Here is a 21,111-nt window from a genome sequence, read left to right as displayed (position 1 = left end):
ATTCATACGCATACACACATTTTGCATCCTGTTTTATTTTCATGTTATTTCCTCACTTGGTATTCAATGAGATTAGGGTATGAATCAAAATTTGTCACAACACCTCACCTTCTATAAGCAGCGAGCCACAGCAGAGTTGCCTAGATGTATGCATTTTTTATTTCCTCCCCCTCCACTGGTGAATAATTTGGTCCAATATTTGAGCTCAATCCCAGCAGCCACATACACTTTGCAGGAAAAAAAAATCCATTTTTACAATTAGTTTATTATACAATATATCTGCAGCCAAAGACAGGACGGTAAATGTTGCTGACGTAGGAGTAATGGACACATTAGTTGCAAAGGTGAAAATAGAACGCGGCTGTCGCTTGAATAATATTGAGACTAGCTTATTTGTGCTGCGAGCCTTTGCTTTTTATGCATAATGGCCTCAATTGTGTGTAGGAACACTTTTCAGTGGCCGGTCCAGCAGCCCGCTGCTTTCCTTCAGCTGTCATGCTGCTTGTCTCTGTGTCGGTACCGCTCAGAAATCAGATACTGTATTAGTGCCGAAAGATGTCAAATTAATTAAAACCCAAGAAAGATGAATACCATGATGCACTCTGACGATGAATTAAGACCTTTATTTCTTGAGTCTTCTTTTTGCTTTGCTTTGGACTCCTTTGGTTTATCCAAATCAACTTCAAGGGCATCATTTTTTTGACTGATAAATTCAGAGATATTACTTACAGTACTTTACAAGCACAAGCAGATATGATATTATTCAGGATAACAGATTGTTCATGTGTTACCCTACCTTGAACTTCTTCGCATTTTCTAATTTCTCAGCCAAAAACCTCTGTGTGTTGGAGATATTAATGATAGAGCAACACAAAGTTTTACAAATGTTCAAAGAGAAAAATCTGAAAATTGTTACGCTCTCCTCATGACTTTGTGGAACGGTCTCTGAAATTGCAGCTGCAACTGTTTTGGACTATGTCTTTACCATAATTTCACATCTCCTTTTCAAAACAACTTAAGCTCAGTCAGACTAGATGGAGAACATCGATTCCGGTGGATTTTGGTCTGGATTTTTATTCAACATTTCATAACTATACCATACGTGAATATGTTTTGCTGTAGCTCTGGTTGTGTGTTGAAGGTCATTGCTCTGCTGGAGCAGCCTCTAACGGGCTTCCTTCCAGGAGTTCCCCATATTTATCTCCATCTATCCTCCTATTTTCTCTGACCAGCTTCACTGCCCCTACTGAAGAAAAGCATCCTCACAACATGATGCTGCCACCACCATATTTCACCATAGGAATGGGGTCCCCTAGGTGATTAACCTGTCTATGTAGTTTACCTCCACAAACAGCATTTTTCCTCAATATCAAAGTTGCATTATTTTTCAGTTCCATCTGAAGACAAAGAGGCTGCCAGTGTGTTTGACTGTAGCCTCTTTTACAAAAAGTCATATATTGCAGACGCGTCGCCCCGGGGTCACGTCTTATACCTGCAGAGCTGTGAGCTTTTCAATGTGATGCAAGCAGTGTGGAATGACAGGAAGTGTGGTGTACCATTCTTTTCAGGACATAAATAATGGTAACAAACTTGTTGCAGGACATACAAAGACTTTAAATATTGTATATATTTCGCCGCCTTGAACTCCTAATCAGAAATTATCTCTGTGTCTTATTTCCACTTTTAAATTCCACAGTTGGCTGGTTTCACATACCACATCTCATCACTACATCTCTTCCTCAACTTCACAAGTCATGTTTTGCCTTTGTACAAGTTATCTGATGTGGCCTGCGACTTCCCGCACTTGCAAAGTCATTAGAAGCCGGCTAGCTTTAATCCCCTTTCTGTACCGGTGCTTTCAGAAAACATATGGATATAACAACAAGGATCTTCAGTACCACCTTCAAGTGTTTTGCAAAAGAGTCTCTTGAGTATTGCATCTTTATACCATGGAACACAATGGAATATGCTTTATATTTGCTGTAGGTAAATACGTTGCACACGTCCACGTCTGAGTGCCTTTTTCTTTTATCACAGCACATGCATAGCACGACAGGGAAATAGTAATAAAGGTTCCACTGACTAACAAAGTTTAGCATTCATCTCACCCCAGAGCAGTTTACAAACAGTATTTCACATATACTGTATATATCACACATAACTATATTTATTTGACCTGTTTTGGAAGATTTTAGGCATAAAACCTAAAAGTTTTGTTTTCTTAAACTGTAACATGTTGTCCCAGAAGAAATTGGGAGATTTTGGAAACAACTTAAGAAGATACTTTTGTTACTACTTAAGGTTATCAGAGTTAGGAGCAGAAAATAATGTAAAAACATGTTATTCGTATTTTTATTTTAAAAACATGTTAATCTTATAATTCTAATTACCATTTTGAATTAGATTGAATTAAATATTTAAAAATTTAATGGGCTGCAAAGCATTGTAGATCAGCTCAAACTACAAACCTTCAACCTCATTTGATAGCATGAACCTCAGTGAACAATGCTTTGCATAGCCAGTATGGTTTCCCATAGCAGCATCCATTCAGGTTAGCTTGACCATAATGACCTGTGACAGCAGCCTGGCTAAGTTTTGGTTCTGTTATCTTAAAGCCCCGTGTTTGTTTTCATAGTGTGATTCAGCTCCGGGGATTCTCAAAATAATGCAAAACAGGTCATTTGAATGGGAAAGGAGGTGAGCTGCTTTCAGCCCATGTCAGCATTTGAATTTGGTCCAGAAGTAGTTGACTTTGCACATCATTGCCGATGTATCCGGTTACTGGGGCAACTCCAGTCTGCCCTGGAAGCAGCCCTGGTTTCAGAGATACCAGGCAAAGCGCAGAAACCCTCTAAATGACCAAATTACTTTAAATGGCACACATTGCTTTATGTTGTTTGTCTGGCTGCTAATGACATAATGTGGAGCCTCTGCAAAGAGTGCTGCTGTCTTGACAACGGTGACCTGCTAAAAGTATATTTGCCCAAACGTCGGTGTTGTCATTTTCTCCAATAACCGGTTAAGAATGATGTGAGAACAGTCTTGCGGCCGCATGTAATTTTATCTGAGCAATTGTGTGCAACATTTGCCAAATTGTCGGATTGATATTGATTTTATCCACAAGCAAATTTTATTTCCTTTTATTTCGAGAAAACAGAGGCTGGATGTTCCCAGCAACCCATCAGAAATTCTCAACTATCGGTGGGGCCAGAAACCCCAGCATCTGTAACCTTAATTATTTACATTGTTGCTTTTGTCTCTCTGTTTAACCTTTTTAGCAGAGATGCAATATTAATATCTGTGTTTTGGTCATGCTCAGTTAGCATCACAAGTGTGCATTTAAATTTGTGCACACTGTGTAGTTCCTACTCAGTCTGAAAAAAGCCTGGGAAGCTGTGGAGTTTGATTTGACACTTTTTCACGTGTGGAAAACAGAAGGAAGTATAGAAAAACATTTGAAGACCTCAATCACTGAACTAATATCTATCTAAATGGTGTGTTCTTCCTTTATCATGCCTTTTTTGTGTCCCTTTTTTCTGGTGTCCTACCTCCTTTAATTTCTTGTGACTTGTGTTCTTCCATCTGCAGTCTGTTGCCCTTTCCTCATTTCCTTCCTTTCCTCTTGTTCTTTCTTTTTTAGTCTTTCTTACCACCTATCTTGTGCCCTTCCTTTTTTTCCTTTCCTTCCTTTCTTCTGTTTTTTCTTCTTGTCCTTAATTTCTCTTCTTGTCCTTTCTTTTTACCTTGTGACCTTCCCTTTACCCTTTGTCCTGTCTCTCTTTGTTGTGTCCATCCTGTGTTCTTATCTTCCTCTCTTTATGTATTTCCTCTTTTTCCTTCATTTAATCCTTCATTTATTTGTAGCACCCTTTCATAATTCATTTCTTTCTTCTTTGTGTCCTTCCTCTCTTTCTCCTTTCTTCCTGCCTGAACTTCTTGTGCCGTTCTTCTTTACCCAGACCCAACATATACATATGTTCGTTCATGGAGGACTTTGGTTTTATGTTTTAAACTGAGCATACTGGACTGCAAACTCTGTGAATTTTGTACTTTTTGCATAAGATATTTATAGGAATCTTGCATATTGAGGATTGTGCACTGCATTAGAGACAAAAGTGTGACTTTTGTTTTTTTGTGTACGTGTGTGTATGCAATCATTAATTTCACTGAATTTATTAAAAGATGGGAGCTCAGTGGGTTTAGCTGCATTTTAGCGCTGCAGATCAATAATTTATCTTGAGTTAATTAGAAAATTAAGAGTTTGGAGGAAGTAACCCCTCAGCCATATCATTATGAATATTGCTTAGTGAAGTGGAAAGCATTGATTATCACATTAACTTGGGTGGGGTCTGTGAAGTAGTGAGTCTATAGCTTTGTCTGTAAGGTTGATTTAGGAGCAGTAGGAAAAACTGGAAGAGGTAATTGTGAAGACAACTCCTCTTATAGAATGTTCCTAGAATACAGTGAACACTGACTGAATATAGGGAAGACAAACAATAAAGTATCAACACAAGTATGGTGAAGAAAGACCGGAACCAATATATATAGTTAGAGACTATATTCCTTTTAGTCTCAGAAAGCCTTAGTATCCCCCCGAATGAGTTTGAGAGAGTTAGTCCTTGGAAGAGGGATTCCTTCTTGGCTCTTTAACCCCGATCTTATCCTGAAGACAATAGATAGATACATATTTGGTGAATTACCATAGAGCTCTTAACATCTGCTATTATGTTCTTTTCAACTAAAACAGAGTCGATAACAGTTTGTTGGATAGGATCTGCATAGCAGCAGACTGTTAAGGCATGCACATTGACTTGAGTCCAGTACCAATGGTGCCAATGAGCAGATGGCTGGGTCTGTTGCGGTCACTTAAAAAATGGCATAAAGATGCACCATGGCAACAAATCCAGACTCTGGGGACTTTTACAATTACTTAAGTCTTTGTTTCACTGTGAATCCTCAGGTTTTGCCTGTAACTAAGGAGCAAGCTAGTAGGTTTGAGGTTTTGTTTGACTCCAATTTCTCCAAGTGTCAGTTTAATAATTGACACATGCTGAACTAAATGATGAAGCATCCATCCCTAGAACATTTTAAGAAAGTTAAGGTGTTTACAACATTTTTCAAGCAGGTAGAAGGGCTTAGATTAGTACAAAATACTCTTGTTGGGAGTTTATATATATATATATTTTTTTTACCCCTCCAGGGGGTCTTTTTGTGGGCTCTAGTGTCCCTTATATGATAGTGGGCTGACAGGAAACGGGGAAGGAGAGGGGGAAGACATGCGGCAAATGTCGTCGGGTCCGGGAGTCGAACCCGCGACGGCCTCGTCGAGGACTCAAGGCCTCCAAATAAGGGTTGCGCTAACCGCTACGCCACCACGGCACGCCCAGGGAATTTATATTTTAATGTACTACAAACCTTTGCCTTCAGTCTGGAGAGGTGTAAATTTCTGATGCAAGTATTCTTTGCGTTTATTTATGTATTTTATTATTTCCTTTTACTTGTGTTTATCTGGATTTGGCTATATGGGTTCTACTTAGTCCCAGACAAAAATCTTATCTTGTTCAAATTAAGTGTGCATTATAGGAGCCAAGACCAGTTCTACAATGTTCAAATTCGAGAAGGTAAAACCTAAGTAATATGTTAGATTCACAGATAAAAAAACAATTATATCCAAAATTGTAATGATTAAACTTTACCAGGGTTTAAACAATTAAATGCCTTAAAAAGTACCCTGGAAAGATTAATGCTCTGTCTACTGTTGGTACAGAAGTGTGTGGGGTCCAAGGTGATTTAAGAAAATAACACATTTCTTATAACAACTCAGTTTTTCTTTTCCTCCTTCCCAATCTATCACCTTTACACAGAAATCCACATTGTTACTTCCTTCTTGTGGCACCCCCACCTCCTGATCGAGTCTGTGCAGGTGAGTGTTACATTTGTTTTGATTGGTAGAGGTAAGAGCCCCAAGGTTTGACAGAGAATGGTAAATTTAGATGGAGCTATTTCTGTATGGGAAGAGGTTAGTGCAAGCTTCTTTGGCATGTGCCTGGCTATACACCTGACAGTTTTGGTGTCTTAATGAAATAACACATTTGACAGTAAACTCACAGTGCAGCTGAATGTTTTTCCCCCCTCCATTTTCTGTCAACTTATCTCCAATTATTCTTTTTTTTTTAAAAAATCTATTACTCTCTTTCCTACCTTGCTGAGATCAGGAGAATACTTTTCTTCTTTGAAAAGTCATTCAGGCACTGATTGGATTTTTATGGGCTATTTGGAAACTATCTGAGATTAACAAAAATCCAAAGGAAGAGTGATGTTTTAATTTGGACTTCTGGGATATAGCATAAGTGGAAACTAACTACCTAAAAACAGCAGCTCAAATATCAAATTAAAGAACATTTTGTCTAACTTGCCATCTCTATTCCCCACTTGGAAATTTGTCGTTCAAGTTCCCCTTAAACTTTCACTGCATCCGACCCAAAAGCCTAAGCCTCGGTAAGGTGTTGAGGTCTTATCAGCTCTGTTTGATGTGCACAGGCAACCGGCTTTACGTAGGAGCCAAGATCTCCTTGGATATTAAGGAAAGACGAAGCAGTGAGAAAAAGAGAAGAGATTATGCCTGGGCTTTTAATAGAGGATCGCTCCATCTTGTTCTTTTTAGCTCAATCATTAGTTCTTGCTTCTTCCCCAGAGGGTGATTCTCTCATTTTGTCTTTCGCTAACACCAGGGCCACCTATTGGTCTTTTGGCGAGAATTGCGCCTCGGTATAAGTTAGCCAAGTATGAATCCCCAGCTTTTCCTACTCAATCATCAAGTCGGAGTCAGACAGTTCATGTGGGACTAAGGAAGAAAAAATGGATACCAACTATAGGGAGCCGGGCGAAGTCATCCATACAGTACTCCTTGAACTTTTCCACTTTTTGTCATGTTTTAACTATACACTTTAATGTATTGTATAATAAAAGTATTTGTTCCAAGCCCCAATTACTCTAAAACCCCCACAAAAAATTCTTTTTCTGGCTGCAGAAGACTTGAGACCTGAATGATGATTCACTTATGAAACATGAATGTCTCACCTTGTCATCGAATCACAGCCTGGGAGCACATGTGGGGTCGGCGCTACTCCTGCTAGGATGGCTACAAGGGGAAAAAAAAGGATGCCAATGAACACTGATTGTACACACTTCCCTTAGTGAAAATGGAAGTGTGTGAATCACCAGGCATGCCTCTTCTTCATTTTCTTACCCTTCCTTCAACTGGTACCTGTGAAATCAGACATCCTTGTGTGCCTGTCAAAAAATAACCAACACTCTGCCACTCTCAGCTGGCTGACAGGAGAGTTCACCTTCTGACAACCAGCACTCATGCTGAGGCAATCAGAAGTTGTCAAACTTGAAGAGTGTCCTCTGCTTTGACTCAAATATGTGGAGTTTCTTTTTTTTTGGCCATTTACCTGTCTGACATCAGATCTTTAGCTGGAAAGCGTTGCTGTTCTAATGACCTGCTCGTCTGCGGGAATAAGGAAATATTGTTTTCATGGCTGCTAATTTAGCCGAGGAAAATGGATGAAACAGAGGCTCGGTTCATACACTTTCACGACTCCCTATGATTATACATCATTTTCAAGTACACGGAGTGCCCGTCTCTTTAAATTTTCCCATGTGGTTTATGAAAATGTAATTTACATATTTGTTCTTCGTATGCATATAGCCGGCTCCTTGGCGCCTTTGAAGGCGACTGTCCTATAAAAACACCAGCGAAGAAATTATTGATTTGCATCTGTTTAGCCGGGACAGAGCCGAGCACCTCCCTCCTGTCAGCCCCACAGGCTACGTTCCAGGATCCCAAAGGTGCCATCGCACTCGTCTGTCTTTCGTTATTTTCTTTTTTTTTTTTATGGTGGCTCTAACCCATGGATGGGGCCTGCAATCTGTTTCTGGCCTCCATTGGATTTTATTTACAGCCCCAGCCTGGCAATAAAGGCCAAAATTTATGACTTAGTTTTTAATTAGAAATAATGTCTTGTAGAGTTTAAGTGATGGATGGTTTAATCAATATATAGACTGTGGCTGGCCTGATGATAAACGCTTCTATTGACAGTGTGCAGAGTAGCCTAACTTAACACTTTGTCTTTTAAAGAAATATGGAGTGTTTTGTTTGCTCATGGAAACTCTCCATTGGCCTTTTCTTCAGCCGTTTTACTGTCTCCTGCTGCTTTGTCAACATTTCTTCACTTAACAGTTAATGTGAGCCCTCAAAATGAACAGAACTCCATTGTCCAACTGTTTTTAGGTCACTATTTTCCTCGTCTCAATGAAACACTGTTGTGTGGTCCATTTTTCTTGCTTTTAAGTCAAGGTCAGAAGTTTCATTCTTGTGAGTAAAAACTGACAGGCAAACAAGTGAAGTTTTCAATGATTCATGTTTCTTCTCTTTTTCCACGTGTGCGTGTGGTTAGGAGAAAAGAAGCGCAGGAGAATTTTTAAGTACAATAATTAAATGGGAATCAAGTCGATGGGATTTGTTTCCTGCCGCTGTGAATAATTGTGTAATATACACGAGGATGAAATTGAGACACTTGACAACTGAAGTTCAATTTTATCACTTATGGCTTATTGTGAAGTGCTTACTCAATGTTTTTTTTTTCCACTCACTAAACAGTGATAAATGCTGATGTGACACAGGAACAGTGAGGAAGAACTGCTTGAAAAATATTGTTTTAGCGCAGTCCAAGTATGTATCCACTGGGTGGACAGTCGCCTATTTCAAAGGCAATTCAGTTTTCTTTTTTTTTGTGCTGTAAATTGTAGTTTTTTTCCATATTAAATACGTATAATAACACATAATGGTAATATTGTACTCCCTATAAACCTGGTAGATATAAAAAATGGTTTAATATGGGATTACCATCTGACTCAACAGTCTAGCGTTGTTGTTTAATTACTGGGGGGAGTTTCACATATTTAAAATTTTAATATTGTTTTGAGGTTGCACACTTTACAGCTGAAGAACCAAGCTGAACGTGCCTATGTACTGTAGCTCAGGAAATATATATTTTTTCTATTTCGCCCTCATCTCAGTGAACCACAAAAACTCCATTATATCCGGTCAGGTTGGTTTTCTACTTTCATAGAAGACTGCCAGACAACAGCAATTTTCTAGTTGGGGTTAAGCATCTGCAGAATCCTTCACTTCTTCAGCAGACTTCAAACTTTCCCGCTGAAGACCTGCTACTAAGAAGGCCATCAGAGCAAACAAACAAGTACTTTTCCTCCAAAGAAGAAACTAATAATTTCTTGTTTTCTCTTTTGTTTTAAATGTAAAATTCAACCAAGAAGTAGATTTCTGATTGGAAATGAGATACAAAGACAGATAAATAAAAAATAAATAAATGAATGAAAAAAAGAAAAATTATTCAAGAATAGCTTAAAATGATGTTAAAAAGTCATTACTACAGAAAACAAAGACTTTTGAGAATTGCACCTCAACATTTTCAACTGATTTATACAATATATGTCTTTGGGGATGAGCTTCAATTCCTCTTTATCATCATCCTAATCTTTAACTTCCTCTACAAAATTTCTTTTAGGTTCAAGTCGAGAGTCTAGCTGAGCCATTCAAACCTTATTACGACTTCCAATAATTACCTGTACATTTTTTAAATAAAATACACAGGTTATTCAATCAATCAATCCAAAAAAACTGCTGGCAGCCATATCAGTTTTTATAGAAATGTATCAAGCAAATACAAATGGCAACTTTGTAGATGTCAGATTCACTCCACAAGTTAAGCCAAACTTATCAACACTAAAGAAAGTAAATATTTGTGCTAAGAACCAGTGCCACAATTTGGATTTTATCCATTATTTTGTGTTCGTTTTTTTTCTGAACCATCACAACTAAATTAAAACATCTGCCTTATCTCTATCGAAACAAATCAGATTTTATGCTCAATTTTCTCATCAGTATTCTAATAACACAATTTTGTCATGACTGTGTGCCCCTTGCATTGTTTGTGGGAAACTCCAAACGGCTACTTTTTTGCCACTCTTTCCCAATGTCCAAGGTTACGGTAACAAATTCTGTTATTTTTATACAATAAGATCCACTGTAACAGAGATTTCACATTGTTTGACTTTAAATAAACACTGCTGACATAAAAAATGTTTCTCTAAAAAGTTATAAACCGTTAACCTAAGAAGTTAGGTCTGACATATGGTCAACGTTACAAAGGTTGATTATTATTCCAAGAACCAGTAACATAATGTGAAATTCATTGGTCACTGAATTATTTTTGTCCTTCTCTCACCGACACGGGTAAATGATTATAACATATTGCTTTTCTTTTACTCTCAAGATCGCCATGCTAAAAGGATAATCTCATTCACACATGAACACACTGAGGTAATACCACCTTCCCTGTAAGCCAGACCACAATGCTGCTCTTTCTCATTGATTAGTGTTGCATTCACTGCCCAGGGCAGGTAGAGGCCTTAATAATGGCTTTCTGCTTCGTGCTCCTTGTCTCTGGAATAGAATAACCATGAAAGACATAGAGCCCGTGTTTTGAGTCGCTTTAGTCAATGGTTAACTGTTCTGTGGCGATTCAAAGCATCCGAGCTCTGTTGTAACTGACCGCTCTGCTGTAGATCCTGACCTGGGTATGTTTTCCTTGCACATGCCCCCACCTCTTATGACCCACCAGTCTAATTTCTCTTCCTTTCTCCATTCCGTCGTTGTGCCGGGCCGTATTAGCTTATCTTCTCCCTTTGTGAAACACAAGCTCACTGATAAGTCGCATATTGGGCCGGGATACTCGCATCTGTCTTGTTCTTTCCTTGGTATCCTCTAATTCCCACCCATCAGAAAGCTATTTCCCAGACTGCAGGTGGGCCCGTGTTGCAATGTGGTTGGCAGGCTGATCTCTCGTGAGCAAACACAGACATTCAGTCACCATCGCCTCTTTTGTATTCAATGAGGGCTTGTAATGCCCCAGTACGTATGTGAGCTGCAAGTGTACACAAGACTAATCACAGAGATGGTTGTAAAAACACTCCACAGACAGGTATGTGGCTTTAGTTGAGATTAGCAATAAAGTCAGGAATTATTTGCCCCCTTCTTTGCTCATTGTTGACAAATGGCATCTGAAAAGCAAACAGATTCCTATGGATACCTTTTTAACTGTGGTTACAATCAAGTCTGGATGTTTTCCTTCATCCTGCTCAAACAACTCAACCAACTTTGAATTTGTCTCTACCAGCAGGACACATCTAGAGACTGAGATGTTTGGCAGTTCTTATTTGCAAATTGGCTTATGGTGAGTCAGATTTGATGGAGGTCACCTATGGGCATCAGTTTACAAGATGTCCTACATTCGTCAAGTGGTTTTGGCCTGAGCTTTGGCTAGACCCTAAGTTTCACCCCCATCCCTGTCTGAAGTCTTTTGTGACTTTTAGCAAGTTTTCTTTCATGACCGCCCTGTATCCGGCTCCAACCATCTGTCAATAAACTCTGATTAGCTTCCCTGCCATTTCTGTAGAAAATAACCCCCCAAAGTATGATGTTTCTACTACCATGTTTCACAGTTTGGTTTATTACTCAGTGAAGCTACTTGTCCTGTACAATACACACCTCTGTCAAACTGCAAACAGGACTGTACTTGCTGGTACCAGATTTGTGGAGTTCAAAATTAATAGTTGTCCCCTTAACAAATTTCCTACCTGAGGTGTGGATCTCCAGATCCTGTAGAGTTTAAACAGACTTATTGGCTGCTTCTTTTGGCTTATCCTGTCAAATTATGTGGAACACTGTCTCAGTAAGTTTGTATTTATGCCCTCATTTTTTTATTTTACCGTTTGGTAAAATAGGAAGAGAATGGCACAATTTGGTAGCCTGTTAGAGTAGATGGTTGAACTTTATTTTATTTGGAGATATCATTGTAAAGGGGTCTGAATATGAATGTTTGCCCACAAGATTTAGACTTTATTCACAAAAAACAGTTTTGAATAGTTTGCATTATTGTTGCCTTATTGTTGCATTATAGTTGTGCACTAATTTATTTTAGTCTATCTAAGAGCAGAAAAAGTGCAGTTAAAAACACGAGTAAGAGCAGCGCCCCCAGGCATCAGTTGGGCTTTTTCTCGTTGTCAAGGTCACCTGTGGCCACGATCTCTGTCCTGAACAGTTAATTAGGAATTACAAAATGGCATGACCCTCAGGGCGTTATTCCCGGTTAGAATAATGAACACCTGGAAACAGCCTGTGCATTGCATTGGGACTTTTGAACTCTGGTGGCCTTTGAAATGGTAGTCTAAGTTTTTTTTTTCTATTTCAAGTCCTCCTGAAAGAGTACAATCAGTGTGTCTTGAACCGTTTCAAGTCCTGTTTCACTGGCTTTTGTGATTAGAGAATCAAGATAATTTCATGTGAAATACAAATCCATACTTCTCATTCTTTCAGAATTGGATGTTTCTTTATCCTTTGCTTAAATGCATTGACATGTCCATGCACTTGCCTCTTGGAAACCTAACTGCAATGTTCCATTCTGTTTGGTGTATGCAATAAAAAATGTTTTTGTTTTTTTTTATCACCTTGTTGCACCATTCCCCTGTGAAATATAGGCAAGATGAATAAGAAAAGTGAGACTGGGAGTGATAGAAGAGTTAGGAAAAAAAGTTATTTTCTGCAGAAATACACTGAGTTATTGATGTTTTTTGGGATCTTTTGAGTGCGCCCGGCTGTAAATTTCTAGTCATACCTGCCTCGGCTTGTTATAGCTAGTACTCTGTTTGTGTCGGCGAAACAAAGCTGTCTCAACTCTGTTTGTGCATTCAGAGAGGAATACAGCACTGGTGGAGTGTGGGTTTTATGGTTAAATATACACATCTTTTTTTTTAAAAAAAGGATTATATATACATGGCGTATTTAAAGAAGAAAATGTAATTTAACCTATAATTTTTAGATTGCTTTCCCGGTGCAGCTGGCGTGCTCATGCGGGCTTGATTGTGATTTTATTTCATTCTCCCTGTGTATAAAACCCAGATCTACTCCCGTCTGCCGTATCATAATCATTTGGCCTGATGCCTTGATTCGAATTGGTAAATTGTTACACACAGAGTAGGCAGAGTATGATACATCTGCTGGAAGGCCGCATTATTTTACTGACTTCTTTTTGCAGGTCACAGTGCTTTTGCGAAGATAAGGTGGTCTCCACCCCCCTCACCCCCCCTCCCTCTTCCCTCCTCCTTCTGTCTTTGCTGGCAGTGAGCACGCCCCAGCGCACACCGTCCCGAGACGCAGTCTGGCAGACCTAGTGAATCATCTTCCCGTCACAGGTGGGGGAAATACAACAGCGGGATTGGCAGTCCAAAGGTGGCATCTGGCCCACGCTTGAGTGAGGTGTTTGGCTTTTTCCTGCTGGAAATGGCGATATGTCACCCACCCCAAGAACCCCCATTTACGTGAAAGAAAGTTCTTCAATAACTTTTGGTTTAATTCTCCAACCGCTAAGAGTTCTTTTATGATACTTTATTCTTATGATTAGATCTATGCATTTGAAGTTCCTTGCTTACGCTATAAAGTTTTCCACATGGAGAAAATTTTGCTTATTTTTTATTTAAAATATCCAAATCTGAGACTGGATGAAAAGTGTAAACAGGAATTTTCAAGCTTTGGCACAGATTTTTATTTGTATTTAAGTCTGGACTTTGAATGGAGTATTCTAACATATGAATATGCTGATAAAAACAATTGGCAAAGCATGATACCTGAACCTGTGGTTCAGGAAAATGTGCGATTTTAACGTTTTGTGTTCCAACTCTGAAATAAAATTAAATCTTTGATTTACTTCTGCAAGTAAAATGTCAGCAAATAAATAAATAAATAAAGTAATGAAGAAAACATTAAAAAATGGTCACAACAATAACAAAACATAGAAAAACAAAACTTTCATATCCAGTTCCATAAGGAGTAAGAAGACAAAGCTTATTAAATCCTGCCCAATATTACACATGACATTATACATATTTACACGTCTTTATTAAAGAATTGTAAATTAGATTTATTTGTGTATATATTTGGTTTAGTATTTTAGAGTTAAGCATTATATGAATGAGCTTATTAAGGGCTGTTAACTTTATATGCTTATTTTCTAATAACAGAGTACATATACATTTGTGCATCATATTCACATTAGAAGACTACATGTCCCAATGATGCTTTGGTGTAAAAAAAAAAAAAAAAGGAAGAGGTGGAGCTTAAGTTTACCTAATGGCTAGAATGAAGCTGTTTGTTGTTGATGATCTTTTTGTGCATTCCTTGGCCATGAAGGTTTTGCCTTCACAGAACACTGGATTTATACTGAGATGTATAAATCTCATCTAAAGGTAAAGGTATACTGAGATACCTTGACTTTCACTAATCAAGTGATTTAAGGGCAATTAGTTGCAATGAACTTTATTTAGGGTTATCAAGGTTAAGGGGCATGTGTTAATCAGTGTTTGTGAATTCATGTTGAGATTAACTACTCACTACTCCCTGAAACCTGGGAGTAGTGATGGATTCTAACCTGAACCAGTCACACAGTCTGACTGTCTTCATGTTCTGGTTCTGCTCTGCATCCCCAGAACCGGAACGAGGAGAAGCAGCATTCAGCTTCCATGCACCCCAAATCTGGAACAAACTTCCAGAAAACTGTAAAACAGCTGAAACACTGACTTCCTTTAAATCTCGACTAAAAACCCTCTTGTTTAGAATTGCATTTGAAACGTAATCAATTACGAATTTAATGATGGCACTTGACTTAATGTAATGTTTTGACTGTTGATTCTATGTTGCATGACTTTGTGTTTTTGTGTTTGTAAAGCACTTTGAAATGCCTTGCTGCTGAAATGTGCTATACAAATAAAATGTGATTAATTTGATTGATTGATTGATTAAATTACACATGTTCTGGGACTTGACACAGTAGGTTAATCTGAATTTTCATAGGTGATATCAGGGTAAAATTTTTTGACTAGAAATGCAGGCATTTTAGATTGTTTGTGTGAAAAATAAGAAAAAAAAGAAAAATACAGACTGTATCCCTCACAAATATGCATATCTTTACGTTGGTGAATTACATAAAACCTATGTAAAATTGCATTCAAGCTTGTTGTTGTAACACGAGGGGTCATGTTCAATAAATATAGTTTCTACGGCATCACTCAGAATCTGAACCCTTAGCCTATTTTGACGTTTGCGTTCCATCCATCCTTATTTTAGTCACATTCGCTTCTAGTGCTCAAGAAGCTGTTTTATCAAAGCTGTTGTAGGAAGGTGGTTGCGAGGGGCCGCTGATCAAAGGCAGAATCCTCAGGGCCAACGAGGACCCAGCTCGAGCAGCAGATGTTTCCAGTCCCTGTTAGCACCTCAGTTAGAGTCATCCTTATTTAAACGGCTCTGGCTAATGGCCCTCACCGGTGTTGGATACACCAGATCGCCTTTCATCTCTCTTTGTGTGGGGAACGTGGGACAGAATGTAAAACGCCAGGGATATCTTGTTCCTCCCTGACACCCTTATTGTCCTCCTCTGCGAATTTCTGGCATGAAAAATCCCTTTCACAGTAATTGGGTGCGAATGAAACACTTGTGCTTGGCTATTGTCTCCAGTTGTGTACAGTGTTGCATTCAGACCAGCGGTTAAAAGAGCCAACAGTGAGGGGAAGAAAAAGAAAAACAGGGTGTGGTGAGATTCTCAACAGCACAAAAAGTGAGGGATAAAATAAAACTAAACAAACAAACAAAAAAGGGTATTGTACTGTAGCTCATTAAAAATGAGGGAAACAATAAAACTACTGGGATTATGAGGATGCAACAGCTCTTTTCAGGAAGAGCAAAATATTTTTTCCGAATGTTGGGAGGAAGTGGACACATTGGCGTAAAAGAATCAGCCAAGCTACGTCCTCATTCTTCATGTGGCCTACAGAAAATTGATTGAAAGATTTGGCGGGCCTAATTGCGGTGCGCCATCTGCCCAAGTTACAGAACCTGCCAGGCATGTGACAGTTTCCAACAGGCTCACTGACGAGCAGATGTGTGCAGGACTCTCTATGCGCGAATATTTAAGCACGTCAGTCTGTCTTTACTTTGTGATCACATCTTGTTTAGCGGATAAGGACTAGGCATTTGGGTTTTGAATTACAGACCTCTAACATCTAAATGCATGCCGTGAAAGCTCTTCTTTCACATAATGAAACTACCTGTGCGCGGCATTACTTTGTGGTGCTTATTACCATTGGGCTCCGCCAGTCATGAAAAACAGGTTATTGTTTTCATCAGATGTGCTATTGATATGACAAATGTCATCTGCATGGAGGGAATTTTCATAAATCAATCATCTATTTTCCTCTTGTTTTGCACAATAAAACAGATTGCCTGTTGAATTACACAAAGGAAAGTCAAAAAATGCTATTCACTGAAAGTGCAGACTAATGTATTCATTTATTTGTGGAAACGTATTTGGTTTTCAATTAGTCGGCCAAGGAGGGACTTTGTCCTGAAAAAGCACATTAGTCCTCCGAGAGATGCATTTTGGAAGTCTAAAGAAATTATTCCATATTTTGGGGAAATATGCTTATTTATTTTCTTGCTGACATTTGCATTGCAAGAAAGCTATTGACTGAAGGTGCTTTGTTTTAGGAACAATGACAGAAGGGCGTGGTGACATTTTTAGTACATTGTACTGTGGTATTTAGATGTAGTAGTTTTTTTTATAAATAAAACACCATTCTAAAATGTAATTTCTTTGAACAAAGCCAGAGTGATCTTTTACCTCTGTTTCCAGCCAGGGTTTTAGGCCAAGCTATTAAGTCATTCATTTCATTATTGCCCTATAAATAAAGGTTTTCATGAGTTTTTATTTGTCAAATCTATCAATGAAATGTAAGATGCAAAAATTGAATTTTTTTTGGTGACATTTTTGCAGAAATACATGTTATTTTGTCAGAAGTAACCAATTAGATGGAAGGTCTCAGCACTGTCAATCATTCTTATGTAGGTGCTGCTCACATTCTAATCCTAACATAAACTCAAGATTGCTGAAACCCTCTTCCTAGTCAGTCTTTTTTTTTTTTTTGGTTTTTACCAAGAGCAGTGTATTTGTGCAGATGGTACTAGTTCTACTGGGTGAAGGCAGAGGAGCTCAGGTTTTTTTTCACAGATTATGTGTTTCATACTATATTTTGAGGACAAAGTGACAGTTTAAAGAAATAGTAAAACAATTTTTTTTTTCATGAAAGTTACCTACTGCAGCATCAATACAATGTCCCGGAAATGGGATTCTTGTTGACTCAGCTTAATGTCACTTATAGCTTAAGTAGGCTATAGCAATTTAAATCCTAAGATCTCTCTCCAATTAGACTCTAGAGTGCATAAAACAAGGCAAAGGAAACTGCGTATCTAATGAAGCCACAGCTCACTGCCCTCTGGTACAAAAAGAGATCCGATTCACCTGGAATTAGACACCTCTGTCTTGCCAAAGGGGGACACCATGCAGATTAGCAAATAAAGTAATTGCATTTACATATCTAATCACCTACAGCTATCCTTCTGCCACTTTGTTCACACCAGCGGTGTGATTTTGCAACATCATGTCCTTGTAAAAGTTACTGAAGAGGTTTTGACACCAGTGTTCTGTATCTGTTTCAAAAATAATTAAGTTTGTTTCATCTCCCTTTTTTCAAAGTATTCAATAAATGTTAAACCCGGATGATACGGTCAAACAGATTTTTTTTTTTTTGCACTACTGTAGTTCTGATGCTATTCAACTTTGTTGTTTTAAGAGCCATCAAGAGCACATTAATAAGTCTATCCAAGCCATGAGACACATTACAAAGCCGTTCACTTATAAAAAGGGTGAAAGCTAAATGTCAGATCCGTTTAAAGAAACCACCAAGCAATCATCCGTTACCAAACTCCAGATGCTCGTTTGAGAGGAACAAAATGTCAACAGAGAGAGAGGACCCAAGAGTTCAGTCAATTGTCGTCAAATTTGTTTCCATTTGTTCCCCACGATCTTCTCCTTTGCTTTGCTCAGGGCATAGAAGACGGGGCACATCGGCACGTGGTTCATATTCTGCATGCTCACATCCCCCATGTCCCTTTCTTAATTATTATTCAGTAGATGCACTGCTTGGCACAAGGACAAAAGTTTGCATAATTTATGCGAGGCCATCATCAATTTTTGAAAAATGGCCCCCGACTTTTCTTGTGCTTTTAGCTAAATAGACGCACGTCCGACTGGACATAAAACGGCCCGAAAGGGGCGGAGAGAAAACTTTATTTATGTCTTTGTCTAAACTTTGAACTGGCGCAGACTTTAGAGAGCATATTGCGGTTGCCATGTCCAACTCACATAAAATGTGTATTTTATTCATGATTCAAAGTCTCTCTCTCCCACCGCAAGGGTCTGCAGTATATGGAAAAATACAAAAAAAAACAAGTAATACATTGAAAGGGAGTTTTTTATTTCTTTTCCTCAAGAAGCAAGCTTCTCAGATAAAGTATTTGGAGATAAGCTGTGTTTGATAACGGATCCACAGTTTCTCTGGATGTGTCCCGGAGGGCTCTCAATTGTGGACTTGGGCGCTATTTCCAGCATATTGCTCACAGGAGAAGATTGTCTGAAGGGGAATAAAAAAACTGCTTAGTTCATATTCTATGCGGAAATGCTCTATATTCACTTTACTGAAGAGGACAATGTAGATAAACTGCAGTTACTGTGACAATCACCCCCTCATCTGTCCATACAATTACAATCCTTTCATTCCGCTGTAATCCTAGTTGTAAATCATTTTCCTTCGCACTGTCCAAAGGTTTGGATTTCACCAAGCTATTGCTTGTACATCATAATCCGCCTTCCTTTGCCAGGGGATCGCGGATGTTCTTTTAGTGGATCTTGTTTGTTTTTCTTTTTTTTTTTACAAATGGTATCTTTCCTTTTATTTCCAAAATAACAATGTTTGGTGGGCATTGTTTGGGATCTCTGAATTAAATTGTTAGATTGAATTATAAGCCTTTTGACTCTCCGATCTCATTTTTGGGTTTTGGTGCAGTACAGAATTTAAGATGAAAATGCTTCTCTTTTCTCCTCTTTACTTTAGTCTGTAAAACATTTCAACATCTGGAACTTCATATATTTTTTTTGCTATCTGGTATAATTTTTAAAATCTTTTTTATAAATAATAAAAGTTTATTATTTTATAAAAGTCTCTTATAAAATAATAAATGCTTAGGAAAAGCCACATCCTAAGCATTTTTTTCTTTTATAAGAAAATGCTTCATTCAAACTTGTTCTGGCATCTATGCAACTTCAAAGAACCCAGTAATATGGAGTTAAAGAAACTTTAGATTGATGATCTGCTGCATGCTGTTTCACCATTAATTTCAGGGAGAGAAACGCATTATATGGGCTGTGTTTCGAACCAGACCAAACTCATCAGTTCATATTACTTTTCTCTACATGCAGACATGGTGTCGCCATTGGAACCTGCTGTTTGCATCTGTCCAACCAATCAATATCCCAGCAGAGAATGTTATTTGCATGACAACTGCTGCTGAGATGGCAAAAGTATAGAACTTCTTAATTACGTTACAGCAGAGGGAAAATTCTTAGGTATCCTTAAAGAAAAGAACATAACAAATACAAAATAGGTTGTGAAATTCAGCAACTTCTTTTTTTTTTTGCCTCGGTACCACCTTATTTCATGAAAGACTGACGTGTTCTGCTAGCATTAACAGCTCTAGAATATTATTCACCTAACAAGCTAGCCATTGTCTACTGTTTATCCGAGATTTGAGTTAATTCTTTGTATGGACCTATTTGTGATGTTTGTTCTGAAAACAAACCACTTCTCAGTCCAACAGCTCTAAGAAATATTTAAATGAGATCATGGAGGATCATTGTTGTGACGGCATGCTGAAAGGGGAGCATTGGAAAGGATAAGAGCTTCTTAAAGAGACCAAGGACAATTATAGACATGGCTATGATGCGGAGTCAAATTTCTTTTATGTTATTTTTTTTTTTATGTCCAGAGTGTTTATCACAACTTAATACTATGAAATGCCACTATGTGACTCGAAAATGCATAAAACTGCTTCTTTAAACCATCAGACCAGACAAGCCCGCCTGTATCACAACAAATAAAGTCCTGATCTTTTGTAGATCTCCTGCTTTGTTCTGTTACTACTCATGGACGAGACGCCAGGGTCCAGGAGACTGACTCCCAACCTGAACGGAGCAATCTTCCAGAGAATCCAGGCCTCATCTTGCAGAATATTAATCACTTTCCTCATATTATTTGTGTTGACCGTTTATTGTTTTGTAGTAGAACTTTTGAAGAAAAAATGTTGGATGTTGTTCTTTTTTTTCTCTCTAGACAAACAATAACTGGCCTCTGCTGTATGCCTCATGTTGTCAAAGCAAGAGACGAGCCGGGGTTTGTAACCTTTGCCGAGATATTTAGAAGAAGAATAAACTTTGTGAAAGCTATAGCTGGAGGGATTGTTTCTGATGAGCTTTTCTCATTCTAGCACAGACAGCTTGGGTTTATCCCTTTGTCCATCAGTTTACAGACTCAACTGCTGAAAGTTGATATGAAGGCCATATGGCATTCTGAAGGCGCACACATTAATTTAAACTGCTTCATTTTTTCCTACAAACACAGGGTCCCTTTGTATTAATAATTAACGTGTTGGAAGGCCAACTTTCACACCACTGGATGCATATTTAAACAATTTACCACCGCTGCAATCTGCACTACCTTGTTTCTGCTAATTTAGTAAGATGATCAAATTTTTTTTCCTCACTGTTTGACAGCGCAACCCAGGATATGTTGCCCTATTAGAAAGTAATAACAGGTAAATAACTGGCCATATGCGTAATAGAGGAACCCTGTAAAAAACTGCAGGCTCTAAGTAATTTTATTTTCAGTCATTCAGAAACTGTTCAACACATAATTTAAATTTAAGCAGCACTTTGTTTTCCTTTTTGTTCTTTTCCTTCCAGGAAAACATCATTTGTAGCTCCAGCTCAGCGCTCAGACATCATTAGTCAATATGTTTGTCTGGAA

General features: G+C 38.3%; 1 protein-coding gene across 13 annotated transcripts in view; it reads left to right on the top strand.

Moving 5' to 3' along the window:
• LOC116732730 (adhesion G protein-coupled receptor L3) overlaps positions 1-21,111 on the top strand; it is a 279,903-nt gene that overhangs the window by 39,513 nt on the left and 219,279 nt on the right. The gene's annotated exons all lie outside the window — the stretch shown is intronic.

The sequence above is a fragment of the Xiphophorus hellerii genome, chromosome 14, assembly GCF_003331165.1.
Source record: "Xiphophorus hellerii strain 12219 chromosome 14, Xiphophorus_hellerii-4.1, whole genome shotgun sequence".
Lineage (NCBI taxonomy): Eukaryota > Metazoa > Chordata > Actinopteri > Cyprinodontiformes > Poeciliidae > Xiphophorus > Xiphophorus hellerii.
This window is presented reverse-complemented; position numbering and strand designations above follow the sequence as displayed.